The sequence below is a fragment of the Phyllobates terribilis genome, unplaced genomic scaffold (assembly GCF_046119375.1).
Source record: "Phyllobates terribilis strain yellow unplaced genomic scaffold, ASM4611937v1 Scaffold_2__4_contigs__length_985480577, whole genome shotgun sequence".
Lineage (NCBI taxonomy): Eukaryota > Metazoa > Chordata > Amphibia > Anura > Dendrobatidae > Phyllobates > Phyllobates terribilis.
The window spans coordinates 953,435,438-953,450,796 of record NW_027362762.1 but is presented as its reverse complement, the minus strand read 5'-3'; positions in this window follow the sequence as shown (position 1 = coordinate 953,450,796).

Genomic DNA, 15,359 nt, shown 5'->3' with positions numbered 1-15,359 from the left:
AGTGGTGGCTGTATAAATCTGTATGTAGTGAGCTCCCCCTAGTAGTGGCTGTATAAATCTGTATGTAGTGAGCTCCCCCTAGTGGTGGCTGTATAAATCTGTATGTAGTGAGCTCCCCTAGTGGTGGCTGTATAAATCTGTATGTAGTGAGCTCCCCTAGTGGTGGCTGTATAAATCTGTATGTAGTGAGCTCTCCCTAGTGGTGGCTGTATAAATCTGTATGTAGTGATCTCCCCCTAGGGGTGACTGTTTTATCTCTATGTAATGAGCTCCCTCCAGTAGTGGCTGTATAAATCTATATGTAGTGATCTCCCCCTAGTGGTGGCTGTATAAATCTGTATGTAATGAGCTCCCTCTAGTGGTGGCTGTATATATCTGTATCTAGTGAGCTCCCCCTAGTGGTGGCAGTATACATCTGTATGTAGTGAACTCCCCCTAGTGGTGGTTGTATAAATCTGTATGTAGTGAGCTCCCCCTAGTGGTGACTGTATAAATCTATATGTAAGTGAGCTCTCCCTAGTGGTGGCTGTATACATCTGTATGTCATGAGCTTTCCCTAGTGGTGGCTGTATGAATCTGTATGTAGTGAGCTCCCCCTAGTGGTGACTGTATAAATCTGTATGTAGTGAGCTCCCCCTAGTGATGGCTGTATATATCTATATGTAAGTGAGCTCCCCCTAGTGGTGGCTGTATAAATCTATATGTAGTGAGCTCCCCCTAGTGATGGCTGTATAAATCTATATGTAAGTGAGCTCCCCCTAGTGGTGACTGTATAAATCTGTATGTAGTGAGCTCCCCCTAGTGGTGGCTGTATAAATCTGTATGTAGTGAGCTCCCCTTAGTGATGGCTGTATAAATCTATATGTAAGTGAGCTCTCCCTAGTGGTGGCTGTATAAATCTGTATGTAGTGAGCTCTCCCTAGTGGTGGCTGTATACATCTGTATGTAGTGAGCTCCCCCTAGTGGTGGCTGTATACATCTGTATGTAGTGAGCTCTCTCTAATGGTGGCTGTATAAATCTGTATGTAGTGAGCTCCCCCTAGTGGTGGCTGTATAAATCTGTATGTAGTGAGCTCTCCCTAGTGGTGGCTGTATACATCTGTATGTAGTGAGCTCCCCCTAGTGGTGGCTGTATACATCTGTATGTAGTGAGCTCTCCCTAGTGGTGGCTGTATACATCTGTATGTAGTGAGCTCCCCCTAGTAGTGGCTGTATACATCTGTATGTAGTGAGCTCCCCCTAGTGATGGCTGTGTAAATCTGTATGTAATGAGCTCTCCCTAGTGATGGCTGTATAAATCTGTATGTAATGAGCTCTCCCTAGTGGTTGCTGTATACATCTGTATGTAGTGAGCTCCCCCTAGTGGTGGCTGTATACATCTGTATTTAGTGAGCTCTCCCTAGTGGTGGCTGTATAAATCTGTATGTAATGAGCTCTCCCTAGTGGTGGCTGTATACATCTGTATGTAGTGAGCTCCCCCTAGTGGTGGCTGTATACATCTGTATGTAGTGAGCTCTCCCTAGTGGTGGCTGTATAAATCTGTATGTAGTGAGCTCCCCCTAGGGGTGACTGTATAATCTGTATGTAATGAGCTCCCTCCAGTAGTGGCTGTATAAATCTATATGTAGTGAACTCCCCCTAGTGGTGGCTGTATAATCTGTATGTAATGAGCTCCCTCCAGTGGTGGCTGTATAAATCTATATGTAGTGAGCTCATCCTAGTGATGGCTGAATAAATCTGTATGTCGTGAGCTCCCTCTAGTGGTGGCAGTATAAATCTGTATGTAGTGAGCTCCCTCTAGTGGTGACTGTATAAATCTGTATGTAGTGAACTCCCCCCAGTGGTGGTTGTATAAATCTATATGTAGTGAACTCCCCCTAGTGGTGGCTGTATACATCTGTATGTAGTGAGCTCTCCCTAGTGGTGGCTGTATAAATCTATATGTAGTGAGCTCCCTCTAGTGGTGGCTGTATAAATCTGTATGCAGTGAACTCCCCCTAGTGGTGGCTGTATAAATCTGTATGTAGTGAGCTCCCCCTAGTGATGGCTGTATAAATCTGTATGTAGTGAGCTCCCTCTAGTGGTGGCAGTATAAATCTGTATGTAATGAGCTCTCCCTAGTGGTGGCTGTATAAATCTATATGCAGTGAGCTCTCCCTAGTGGTGGCTGTATAAATCTGTATGTAGTGAGCTCCCCCTAGTGATGGCTGTATAAATCTATATGTAGTGAGCTCTCCCTAGTGGTGGCTGTATAAATCTGTATGTAATGAGCTCCCTCTAGTGGTGGCTGTATATATCTGTATGTAGTGAGCTCCCCCTAGTAATGGCAGTATACATCTGTATGTAGTGAACTCCCCCTAGTGGTGGCTGTATAAATCTGTATGTAGTGAGCTCCCCCTAGTGATGGCTGTATAAATCTATATGTAAGTGAGCTCTCCCTAGTGGTGGCTGTATAAATCTGTATGTAGTGAGCTCCCCCTAGTGGTGGCTGTATACATCTGTATGTAATGAGCTCTCCCTAGTGGTGGCTGTATACATCTGAATGTAGTGAGCTCCCCCTAGTGGTGGCTGTATACATCTGTATGTAGTGAGCTCTCCCTAGTGGTGGCTGTATAAATCTGTATGTAGTGAGCTCCTCCTAGTGGTGGCTGTATACATCTATATGTAGTGAGCTCTCCCTAGTGGTGGCTGTATAAATCTGTATGTAGTGAGCTCTCCCTAGTGGTGGCTGTATACATCTGTATGTAGTGAGCTCCCCCTAGTGGTGGCTGTATACATCTGTATGTAGTGAGCTCTCCCTAGTGGTGGCTGTATAAATCTGTATGTAGTGAGCTCCCCCTAGTGATGGCTGTATAAATCTATATGTAAGTGAGCTCTCCCTAGTGGTGGCTGTATAAATCTGTATGTAGTGAGCTCCCTCTAGTGATGGCTGTATAAATCTATATGTAAGTGAGCTCTCCCTAGTGGTGGCTGTATAAATCTGTATGTAGTGAGCTCCTCCTAGTGGTGGCTGTATACATCTATATGTAGTGAGCTCTCCCTAGTGGTGGCTGTATACATCTGTATGTAGTGAGCTCTCCCTAGTGGTGGCTGTATACATCTGTATGTAGTGAGCTCTCCCTAGTGGTGGCTGTATAAATCTGTATGTAGTGAGCTCTCCCTAGTGGTGGCTGTATACATCTGTATGTAGTGAGCTCCCCCTAGTGGTGGCTGTATACATCTGTATGTAGTGAGCTCTCCCTAGTGGTGGCTGCATAAATCTGTATGTAGTGAGCTCTCCCTAGTGGTGGCTGTATACATCTGTATGTAGTGAGCTCCCCCTAGTGGTGGCTGTATACATCTGTATGTAGTGAGCTCTCCCTAGTGGTGGCTGCATAAATCTGTATGTAGTGAGCTCCCCCTAGTGATGGCTGTATAAATCTATATGTAAGTGAGCTCTCCCTAGTGGTGGCTGTATAAATCTGTATGTAGTGAGCTCTCCCTAGTGGTGGCTGTATACATCTGTATGTAGTGAGCTCCCCCTAGTGGTGGCTGTATACATCTGTATGTAGTGAGCTCTCCCTAGTGGTGGCTGTATAAATCTGTATGTAGTGAGCTCCCCCTAGTGATGGCTGTATAAATCTATATGTAAGTGAGCTCTCCCTAGTGGTGGCTGTATACATCTGTATGTAGTGAGCTCCCCCTAGTGGTGGCTGTATACATCTGTATGTAGTGAGCTCTCCCTAGTGGTGGCTGTATACATCTGTATGTAGTGAGCTCCCCCTAGTGGTGGCTGTATACATCTGTATGTAGTGAACTCCCCCTAGTGATGGCTGTATAAATCTGTATGTAATGAGCTCTCCCTAGTGGTGGCTGTATAAATCTGTATGTAGTGAGCTCCTGCTAGTGGTGGCTGTATAAATCTGTATGTAATGAGCTCTCCCTAGTGGTGGCTGTATACATCTGTATGTAGTGAACTCCCCCTAGTGGTGACTGTATAAATCTGTATGTAATGAGCTCTCCCTAGTGGTGGCTGTATACATCTGTATGTAGTGAGCTCCCCCTAGTGGTGGCTGTATACATCTGTATGTAGTGAGCTCCCCCTAGGGGTGACTGTATAATCTGTATGTAATGAGCTCCCTCCAGTAGTGGCTGTATAAATCTATATGTAGTGAACTCCCCCTTGTGGTGGCTGTATACATCTGTATGTAATGAGCTCCCTCCAGTGGTGGCTGTATAAATCTATATGTAGTGAGCTCATCCTAGTGATGGCTGAATAAATCTGTATGTCGTGAGCTCCCTCTAGTGGTGGCTGTATAAATCTGTATGCAGTGAGCTTATCCTATTGGTTGCTGTATAAATCCTTATGTAGTGAGCCCCCTCTAGTGGTGACTGTATAAATCTGTATGTAGTGAACTCCCCCTAGTGGTGGCTGTATACATCTGTATGTAGTGAGCTCCCTCTACTGGTGGCTGTATAAATCTGTATGTAGTGAGCTCCCCCTTGTGGTGGCTGTATGAATCTGTTTGCAGTAAGCTCCCCTAGTGGTGGCTGTTTAAATCTATATATAGTGAGCTCCACCTAGTAGTGGCTGTATAAATCTATATGTAGTGAGCTCCCCCTAGTGATGGCTGTATAAATCTATTGCGTAGTGAGCTCCCTCTAGTGATGGCTGTATAAATCTATTGCGTAGTGAGCTCTCTCTAGTGGTGGCAGTATACATCTGTATGTAGTGAGCTCCCCCTAGTGGTGGCTGTATACATCTGTATGTAGTGAGCTCCCTCTAGTGGTGGTTGTATAAATCTGTATGTAGTGAGCTCCCCCTAGTGGTGGCTGTATACACCTGTATGTAGTGAGCTCCCTCTAGTGGTGGCTGTATAAATCTATATGTAGTGGACTCCCCCTAGTGGTGGCTGTATATTCTGTATGTAGATTAAAATGGATTCAAAGTGGTTTTCTTTTGCGCTGCTGGCAAGTTCTCGTGAAGAAACGTACTTGAGATATGGAGATTCCAATAAAGGACTTTTATTAAAGGTTAAAAAATCAACGCGTTTCGAAGTTCATCTAACTTCTTCATCAGGACAGGACATAAACAAACTTGCTTATGTCCTGTCCTGATGAAGAAGTTAGATGAACTTCGAAACGCATTGATTTGTTTGGCATCTCCTTATCTCAAGTACGTTTCTTCACGTGGACTTGCCAGCAGCGCAAAAGAAAACCACTTTGAATCCATTTTACTCTTCAACTTGGTCAATCTGATCCGTGGTTTGCAGCGGCTGGTATATGCTGTTAAATTGTTGCATTGTCTGAAACTTTACAAGGTGAGCGTTGAATCGCTGTTTTTTAATACAAGTGTTTATCATTTAAAGCCCTATGTGCACTTAAATTGCTTTCCAGTTTTTCTCTCTATTCTGTATATAGTGAGCTTCCCCTAGTGGTGACTATATAAATCTGTATGTAGTGAGCTCCTCCTAGTGGTGACTATATAAATCTGTATGTAGTGAGCTCCTCCTAGTGGTGGCTGTATAAATCTGTATGTAGTGAGCTCCTCCTAGTGGTGACTATATAAATCTGTATGTAGTGAGCTCCTCCTAGTGGTGGCTGTATAAATCTGTATGTAGTGAGCTCCTCCTAGTGGTGACTATATAAATCTGTATGTAGTGAGCTCCTCCTAGTGGTGGCTGTATAAATCTGTATGTAGTGAGCTCCTCCTAGTGGTGGCTGTATAAATCTGTATGTAGTGAGCTCTCCCTAGTGGTGGCTGTATAAATCTGTATGTAGTGATCTCCCCCTAGTGGTGGCTGTATAAATCTGTATGTAGTGAGCTCCTCCTAGTGGTGGCTGTATAAATCTGTATGTAATGAGCTCTCCCTAGTGGTGGCTGTATAAATCTGTATGTAATGAGCTCTCCCTAGTGGTGGCTGTATACATCTGTATGTAGTGAGCTCCCCCTAGTGGTGGCTGTATACATCTGTATGTAGTGAGCTCTCCCTAGTGGTGGCTGTATAAATCTGTATGTAGTGAGCTCCCCCTAGGGGTGACTGTATAATCTGTATGTAATGAGCTCCCTCCAGTAGTGGCTGTATAAATCTATATGTAGTGAACTCCCCCTAGTGGTGGCTGTATAATCTGTATGTAATGAGCTCCCTCCAGTGGTGGCTGTATAAATCTATATGTAGTGAGCTCATCCTAGTGATGGCTGAATAAATCTGTATGTCGTGAGCTCCCTCTAGTGGTGGCAGTATAAATCTGTATGCAGTGAGCTTATCTTATTGGTTGCTGTATAAATCTGTATGTAGTGAGCCCCCTCTAGTGGTGACTGTATAAATCTGTATGTAGTGAACTCCCCCCAGTGGTGGTTGTATAAATCTATATGTAGTGAACTCCCCCTAGTGGTGGCTGTATACATCTGTATGTAGTGAGCTCTCACTAGTGGTGGCTGTATAAATCTATATGTAGTGAGCTCCCTCTAGTGGTGGCTGTATAAATCTGTATGTAGTGAACTCCCCCTAGTGGTGGCTGTATAAATCTGTATGTAGTGAGCTCCCCCTAGTGATGGCTGTATAAATCTGTATGTAATGAGCTCTCCCTAGTGGTGGCTGTATAAATCTATATGTAGTGAGCTCCCTCTAGTGGTGGCTGTATAAATCTGTATGTAGTGAGCTCCCCCTAGTGATGGCTGTATAAATCTGTATGTAATGAGCTCTCACTAGTGGTGGCTGTATAAATCTATATGTAGTGTGCTCCCTCTAGTGGTGGCTGTATAAATCTGTATGTAGTGAACTCCCCCTAGTGGTGGCTGTATAAATCTGTATGTAGTGAGCTCCCCCTAGTGATGGCTGTATAAATCTGTATGTAGTGAGCTCTCCCTAGTGGTGGCTGTATAAATCTGTATGTAGTGAGCTCCCCCTAGTGATGGCTGTATAAATCTATATATAGTGAGCTCTCCCTAGTGGTGGCTGTATAAATCTGTATGTAATGAGCTCCCTCTAGTGGTGGCTGTATATATCTGTATGTAGTAAGCTCCCCCTAGTAATGACAGTATACATCTGTATGTAGTGAACTCCCCCTAGTGGTGGCTGTATAAATCTGTATGTAGTGAGCTCCTCCTAGTGGTGGCAGTATACATCTTCATGTAGTGAGCTCCCCCTAGTGGTGGCTGTATAAATCTGTATGTAGTGAGCTCCCCCTAGTGATGGCTGTATAAATCTGTATGTAATGAGCTCTCCCTAGTGGTGGCTGTATAAATCTATATGCAGTGAGCTCTCCCTAGTGGTGGCTGTATAAATCTGTATGTAGTGAGCTCCCCCTAGTGATGGCTGTATAAATCTGTATGTAGTGAGCTCCCCCTAGTGGTGGCTGTATAAATCTGTATGTAGTGAGCTCCCTCTAGTGATGGCTGTATAAATCTGTATGTAATGAGCTCTCCCTAGTGGTGGCTGTATAAATCTATATGCAGTGAGCTCCCCCTAGTGGTGGCTGTATAATCTGTATGTAGTGAGCTCCCCCTAGTGGTGGCTGTATAAATCTATATGTAGTGAGCTCTCCCTAGTGGTGGCTGTATAAATCTGTATGTAATGAGCTCCCTCTAGTGGTGGCTGTATATATCTGTATGTAGTGAGCTCCCCCTAGTAATGGCAGTATACATCTGTATGTAGTGAACTCCCCCTAGTGGTGGCTGTATAAATCTGTATGTAGTGAGCTCCCCCTAGTGATGGCTGTATAAATCTGTATGTAGTGAGCTCCCCCTAGTGGTGGCTGTATAAATCTATATGTAAGTGAGCTCTCCCTAGTGGTGGCTGTATAAATCTGTATGTAGTGAGCTCCCCCTAGTGGTGGCTGTATACATTTGTATGTAGTGAGCTCTCCCTAGTGGTGGCTGTATAAATCTGTATGTAGTGAGCTCCTCCTAGTGGTGGCTGTATACATCTATATGTAGTGAGCTCCCCCTAGTGGTGGCTGTATACATCTGTATGTAGTGAGCTCCCCTTAGTGGTGGCTGTATAAATCTGTATGTAGTGAGCTCCCCTAGTGGTGGCTGTATACATCTGTATGTAATGAGCTCTCCTTAGTGGTGGCTGTATAAATCTGTATGTAGTTAGCTCTCCCTAGTGGTGGCTGTATACATCTGTATGTAGTGAGCTCCCCCTAGTGGTGGCTGTATACATCTGTATGTAGTGAGCTCTCCCTAGTGGTGGCTGTATAAATCTGTATGTAGTGAGCTCCCCCTAGTGATGGCTGTATAAATCTATATGTAAGTGAGCTCTCCCTAGTGGTGGCTGTATACATCTGTATGTAGTGAGCTCTCCCTAGTGGTGGCTGTATAAATCTGTATGTAGTGAGCTCTCCCTAGTGGTGGCTGTATAAATCTGTATGTAGTGAGCTCTCCCTAGTGGTGGCTGTATACATCTGTATGTAGTGAGCTCCCCCTAGTGGTGGCTGTATACATCTGTATGTAGTGAGCTCTCCCTAGTGGTGGCTGTATACATCTGTATGTAGTGAGCTCCCCCTAGTGGTGGCTGTATACATCTGTATGTAGTGAGCTCCCCCTAGTGATAGCTGTATAAATCTGTATGTAATGAGCTCTCCCTAGTGGTGGCTGTATAAATCTGTATGTAGTGAGCTCCTCCTAGTGGTGGCTGTATAAATTTGTATGTAATGAGCTCTCCCTAGTGGTGGCTGTATACATCTGTATGTAGTGAACTCCCCCTAGTGGTGACTGTATAAATCTGTATGTAATGAGCTCTCCCTAGTGGTGGCTGTATAAATCTATATGTAGTTAACTCCCCCTAGTGGTGGCTGTATAATCTGTATGTAATGAGCTCCCTCCAGTGGTGGCTGTATATATCTATATGTAGTGAGCTCATCCTAGTGATGGCTGAATAAATCTGTATGTCGTGAGCTCCCCCAAGTGGTGGCTGTATAAATCTGTATGTAGTGAGCTCCCCCCCTAGTGGTTTCTGTATAAATCTGTATGTAGTGAGCCCCCTCTAGTGGTGACTGTATAAATCTGTATGTAGTGAACTCCCCCTAGTGGTGGCTGTATACATCTGTATGTAGTGAGCTCTCCCTAGTGGTGGCTGTATAAATCTGTATGTAGTGAGCTTCCCCTACTGGTGGCTGTATAAATCTGTATGTAGTGAGCTCCTCCTAGTGGTGGCTGTATAAATCTGTATGTAGTGAGCCCCCCCCTAGTGGTGGCTGTATTAATCTATATGTAGTGAGCTCTCCCTAGTGGTGGCTGTATACATCTGTATGTAGTGAGCTCCCCCTAGTGGTGGCTGTATAAATCTGTATGTAGTCAGCTCCCTCTAGTGGTGGCTGTATAAATCTGTATGTAGTGAGCTCCCTCTAGTAGTGGCTGTATAAATCTGTGTGTAGTGAGCTCCCCCTAGTGGTGGCTGTATAAATCTGTATGTAGTGAGCTCCCCTAGTGGTGGCTGTATAAATCTGTATGTAGTGAGCTCCCCTAGTGGTGGCTGTATAAATCTGTATGTATTGAGCTCTCCCTAGTGGTGGCTGTATAAATCTGTATGTAGTGAGCTCCCCCTAGTGGTGGCTGTATAAATCTGTATGTAGTGAGCTCTCCCTAGTGGTGGCTGTATAAATCTGTATGTAGTGATCTCCCCCTAGGGGTGACTGTATAATCTCTATGTAATGAGCTCCCTCCAGTAGTGGCTGTATAAATCTATATGTAGTGATCTCCCCCTAGTTGTGGCTGTATAAATCTGTATGTAATGAGCTCCCTCTAGTGGTGGCTGTATATATCTGTATGTAGTGAGCTCCCCCTAGTGGTGGCAGTATACATCTGTATGTAGTGAACTCCCCCTAGTGGTGGCTGTATAAATCTGTATGTAGTGAGCTCCCCCTAGTGATGGCTGTATAAATCTATATGTAAGTGAGCTCTCCCTAGTGGTGGCTGTATAAATCTGTATGTAGTGAGCTCCCTCTAGTGGTGGCTGTATAAATCTGTATGTAATGAGCTCTCCCTAGTGGTGGCTGTATAAATCTATATGTAATGAGCTCTCCCTAGTGGTGGCTGTATAAATCTGTATGTAATGAGCTCTCCCTAGTGGTGGCTGTATAAATCTATATGTAAGTGAGCTCTCCCTAGTGGTGGCTGTATAAATCTGTATGTAGTGAGCTCCCCCTAGTGATGGCTGTATAAATCTATATGTAGTGAGCTCTCCCTAGTGGTGGCTGTATAAATCTGTATGTAATGAGCTCCCTCTAGTGGTGGCTGTATATATCTGTATGTAGTGAGCTCCCCCTAGTGGTGGCAGTATACATCTGTATGTAGTGAACTCCCCCTAGTGGTGGCAGTATAAATCTGTATGTAGTGAGCTCCCCCTAGTGATGGCTGTATAAATCTGTATGTAGTGAGCTCCCCCTAGTGATGGCTGTATAAATCTGTATGTAATGAGCTCCCCCTAGTGGTGGCTGTATAAATCTGTATGTAGTGAGCTCCTCCTAGTGGTGGCTGTATACATCTGTATGTAGTGAGCTCCCCCTAGTGATAGCTGTATAAATCTGTATGTAATGAGCTCTCCCTAGTGGTGGCTGTATACATCTGTATGTAGTGAGCTCCCCCTAGTGGTGGCTGTATACATCTGTATTTAGTGAGCTCTCCCTAGTGGTGGCTGTATAAATCTGTATGTAATGAGCTCCCCCTAGTGGTGGCTGTATAAATCTGTATGTAATGAGCTCTCCCTAGTGGTGGCTGTATACATCTGTATGTAGTGAGCTCCCCCTAGTGGTGGCTGTATACATCTGTATGTAGTGAGCTCTCCCTAGTGGTGGCTGTATAAATCTGTATGTAGTGAGCTCCCCCTAGTGATGGCTGTATAAATCTGTATGTAATGAGCTCCCCCTAGTGGTGGCTGTATACATCTGTATGTAGTGAGCTCTCCCTAGTGGTGGCTGTATAAATCTGTATGTAGTGAGCTCCCCCTAGTGATGGCTGTATAAATCTGTATGTAGTGAGCTCCCCCTAGTGATGGCTGTATAAATCTGTATGTAATGAGCTCCCCCTAGTGGTGGCTGTATAAATCTATATGTAGTGAGCTCCTCCTAGTGATGGCTGTATAAATCTGTATGTAATGAGCTCTCCCTAGTGGTGGCTGTATACATCTGTATGTAGTGAGCTCCCCCTAGTGGTGGCTGTATACATCTGTATTTAGTGAGCTCTCCCTAGTGGTGGCTGTATAAATCTGTATGTAATGAGCTCCCCCTAGTGGTGGCTGTATAAATCTGTATGTAATGAGCTCTCCCTAGTGGTGGCTGTATACATCTGTATGTAGTGAGCTCCCCCTAGTGGTGGCTGTATACATCTGTATGTAGTGAGCTCTCCCTAGTGGTGGCTGTATAAATCTGTATGTAGTGAGCTCCCCCTAGTGATGGCTGTATAAATCTGTATGTAATGAGCTCTCCCTAGTGGTGGCTGTATAAATCTGTATGCAGTGAGCTCTCTCTAGTGGTGGCTGTATAAATCTGTATGTTATGAGCTCTCCCTAGTGGTGGCTGTATACATCTGTATGAAGTGAGCTCCCCCTAGTGATGGCTGTATAAATCTGTATGTAATGAGCTCTCCCTAGTGGTGGCTGTATACATCTGTATGTAGTGAGCTCCCCCTAGTGATGGCTGTATAAATCTATATGTAAGTGAGCTCCCCCTAGTGATGGCTGTATAAATCTGTATGTAATGAGCTCTCCCTAGTGGTGGCTGTATAAATCTGTATGTAATGAGCTCCCTCTAGTGGTGGCTGTATATATCTGTATGTAGTGAGCTCCCCCTAGTGGTGGCAGTATACATCTGTATGTAGTGAACTCCCCCTAGTGGTGGCAGTATAAATCTGTATGTAGTGAGCTCCCCCTAGTGATGGCTGTATAAATCTGTATGTAGTGAGCTCCTCCTAGTGGTGGCTGTATACATCTATATGTAGTGAGCTCTCCCTAGTGGTGGCTGTATACATCTGTATGTAGTGAGCTCTCCCTAGTGGTGGCTGTATACATCTGTATGTAGTGAGCTCTCCCTAGTGGTGGCTGTATAAATCTGTATGTAGTGAGCTCCTCCTAGTGGTGGCTGTATACATCTATATGTAGTGAGCTCTCCCTAGTGGTGGCTGTATAAATCTGTATGTAGTGAGCTCTCCCTAGTGGTGGCTGTATACATCTGTATGTAGTGAGCTCCCCCTAGTGGTGGCTGTATACATCTGTATGTAGTGAGCTCTCCCTAGTGGTGGCTGCATAAATCTGTATGTAGTGAGCTCCCCCTAGTGATGGCTGTATAAATCTATATGTAAGTGAGCTCTCCCTAGTGGTGGCTGTATAAATCTGTATGTAGTGAGCTCTCCCTAGTGGTGGCTGTATACATCTGTATGTAGTGAGCTCCCCCTAGTGGTGGCTGTATACATCTGTATGTAGTGAGCTCTCCCTAGTGGTGGCTGTATAAATCTGTATGTAGTGAGCTCCCCCTAGTGATGGCTGTATAAATCTATATGTAAGTGAGCTCTCCCTAGTGGTGGCTGTATACATCTGTATGTAGTGAGCTCCCCCTAGTGGTGGCTGTATACATCTGTATGTAGTGAGCTCTCCCTAGTGGTGGCTGTATACATCTGTATGTAGTGAGCTCCCCCTAGTGGTGGCTGTATACATCTGTATGTAGTGAACTCCCCCTAGTGATGGCTGTATAAATCTGTATGTAATGAGCTCTCCCTAGTGGTGGCTGTATAAATCTGTATGTAGTGAGCTCCTGCTAGTGGTGGCTGTATAAATCTGTATGTAATGAGCTCTCCCTAGTGGTGGCTGTATACATCTGTATGTAGTGAACTCCCCCTAGTGGTGACTGTATAAATCTGTATGTAATGAGCTCTCCCTAGTGGTGGCTGTATACATCTGTATGTAGTGAGCTCCCCCTAGTGGTGGCTGTATACATCTGTATGTAGTGAGCTCCCCCTAGGGGTGACTGTATAATCTGTATGTAATGAGCTCCCTCCAGTAGTGGCTGTATAAATCTATATGTAGTGAACTCCCCCTTGTGGTGGCTGTATACATCTGTATGTAATGAGCTCCCTCCAGTGGTGGCTGTATAAATCTATATGTAGTGAGCTCATCCTAGTGATGGCTGAATAAATCTGTATGTCGTGAGCTCCCTCTAGTGGTGGCTGTATAAATCTGTATGCAGTGAGCTTATCCTATTGGTTGCTGTATAAATCCTTATGTAGTGAGCCCCCTCTAGTGGTGACTGTATAAATCTGTATGTAGTGAACTCCCCCTAGTGGTGGCTGTATACATCTGTATGTAGTGAGCTCCCTCTACTGGTGGCTGTATAAATCTGTATGTAGTGAGCTCCCCCTTGTGGTGGCTGTATGAATCTGTTTGCAGTAAGCTCCCCTAGTGGTGGCTGTTTAAATCTATATATAGTGAGCTCCACCTAGTAGTGGCTGTATAAATCTATATGTAGTGAGCTCCCCCTAGTGATGGCTGTATAAATCTATTGCGTAGTGAGCTCCCTCTAGTGATGGCTGTATAAATCTATTGCGTAGTGAGCTCTCTCTAGTGGTGGCAGTATACATCTGTATGTAGTGAGCTCCCTCTAGTGGTGGTTGTATAAATCTGTATGTAGTGAGCTCCCCCTAGTGGTGGCTGTATACACCTGTATGTAGTGAGCTCCTCCTAGTGGTGGCTGTATACATCTGTATGTAGTGAGCTCCCCCTAGTGGTGGCTGTATACATCTGTATGTAATGAGCTCCCTTTAGTGGTGGCTGTATAAATCTGTATGTAGTGAGCTCCCTCTAGTGGTGGCTGTATAAATCTGTATGTAATGAGCTCCCTCTAGTGGTGGCTGTATATATCTGTATGTAGTGAGCTCCCCCTAGTGGTGGCAGTATACATCTGTATGTAGTGAACTCCCCCTAGTGGTGGCTGTATAAATCTGTATGTAGTGAGCTCCCCCTAGTGATGGCTGTATAAATCTATATGTAAGTGAGCTCTCCCTAGTGGTGGCTGTATACATCTGTATGTAATGAGCTTTCCCTAGTGGTGGCTGTATAAATCTATATGTAGTGAGCTCCCCCTAGTGGTGACTGTATAAATCTGTAAGTAGTGAGCTCCCCCTAGTGATGGCTGTATAAATCTATATGTAAGTGAGCTCCCCCTAGTGGTGGCTGTATAAATCTATATGTAGTGAGCTCCCCCTAGTGATGGCTGTATAAATCTATATGTAAGTGAGCTCCCCCTAGTGGTGACTGTATAAATCTGTATGTAGTGAGCTCCCCCTAGTGGTGGCTGTATAAATCTGTATGTAGTGAGCTCCCCCTAGTGATGGCTGTATAAATCTATATGTAGTGAGCTCCCCCTAGTGATGGCTGTATAAATCTATTGCGTAGTGAGCTCCCTCTAGTGGTGGCTGTATAAATCTGTATGTAGTGAGCTCCCTCTAGTGGTGGCAGTATACATCTGTATGTAGTGAGCTCCCTCTAGTGGTGGCTGTATAAATCTGTATGTAGTGAGCTCCCCCTAGTGGTGGCTGTATACATCTGTATGTAGTGACCTCCCCCTAGTGGTGGCTGTATACATCTGTATGTAGTGAGCTCCCTCTAGTGGTGGCTGTATACATCTGAATGTAGTGAGCTTCCTCTAGTGGTGGCAGTATACATCTGTATGTAATGAGCTCCCCCTAGTGGTGACTGTATAAATCTGTATGTAGTGAGCTCCCCCTAGTGGTGACTGTATACATCTGTATGTAGTGAGCTCCCTCTAGTGGTGGCTGTATAAATCTGTATGTAGTGAGCTCCCTCTAGTGGTGGCTGTATAATCTGTATGTAGTGAGCTCCCCTAAGTGGTGGCTGTATAATCTGTATGTAGTGAGCTCCCCTAAGTGGTGGCTGTATAAATCTATATGTAGTGAGCTCCCCCTAGTGATGGCTGTATAAATCTATTGCGTAGTGAGCTCCCTCTAGTGATGGCTGTATAAATCTATTGCGTAGTGAGCTCCCTCTAGCGGTGGCAGTATACATCTGTATGTAGTGAGCTCCCTCTAGTGGTGGCTGTATAAATCTGTATGTAGTGAGCTCCCCCTAGTGGTGGCTTTATACATCTGTATGTAGTGAGCTCCCCCTAGTGATGGCTGTATAAATCTATATGTTGTGAGCTCCACCTAGTAGTGGCTGTATAAATCTATATGCAGTGAGCTCCCCCTAGTGGTGGCTGTATAAATCTATATGTAGTGGACTCCCCCTAGTGGTGGCTGTATATTCTGTATGTAGATTAAAATGGATTCAAAGTGGTTTTCTTTTGCGCTGCTGGCAAGTCCACGTGAAGAAACGTACTTGAGATATGGAGATTCCAATAAAGGACTTTTATTAAAGGTTAAAAAATCA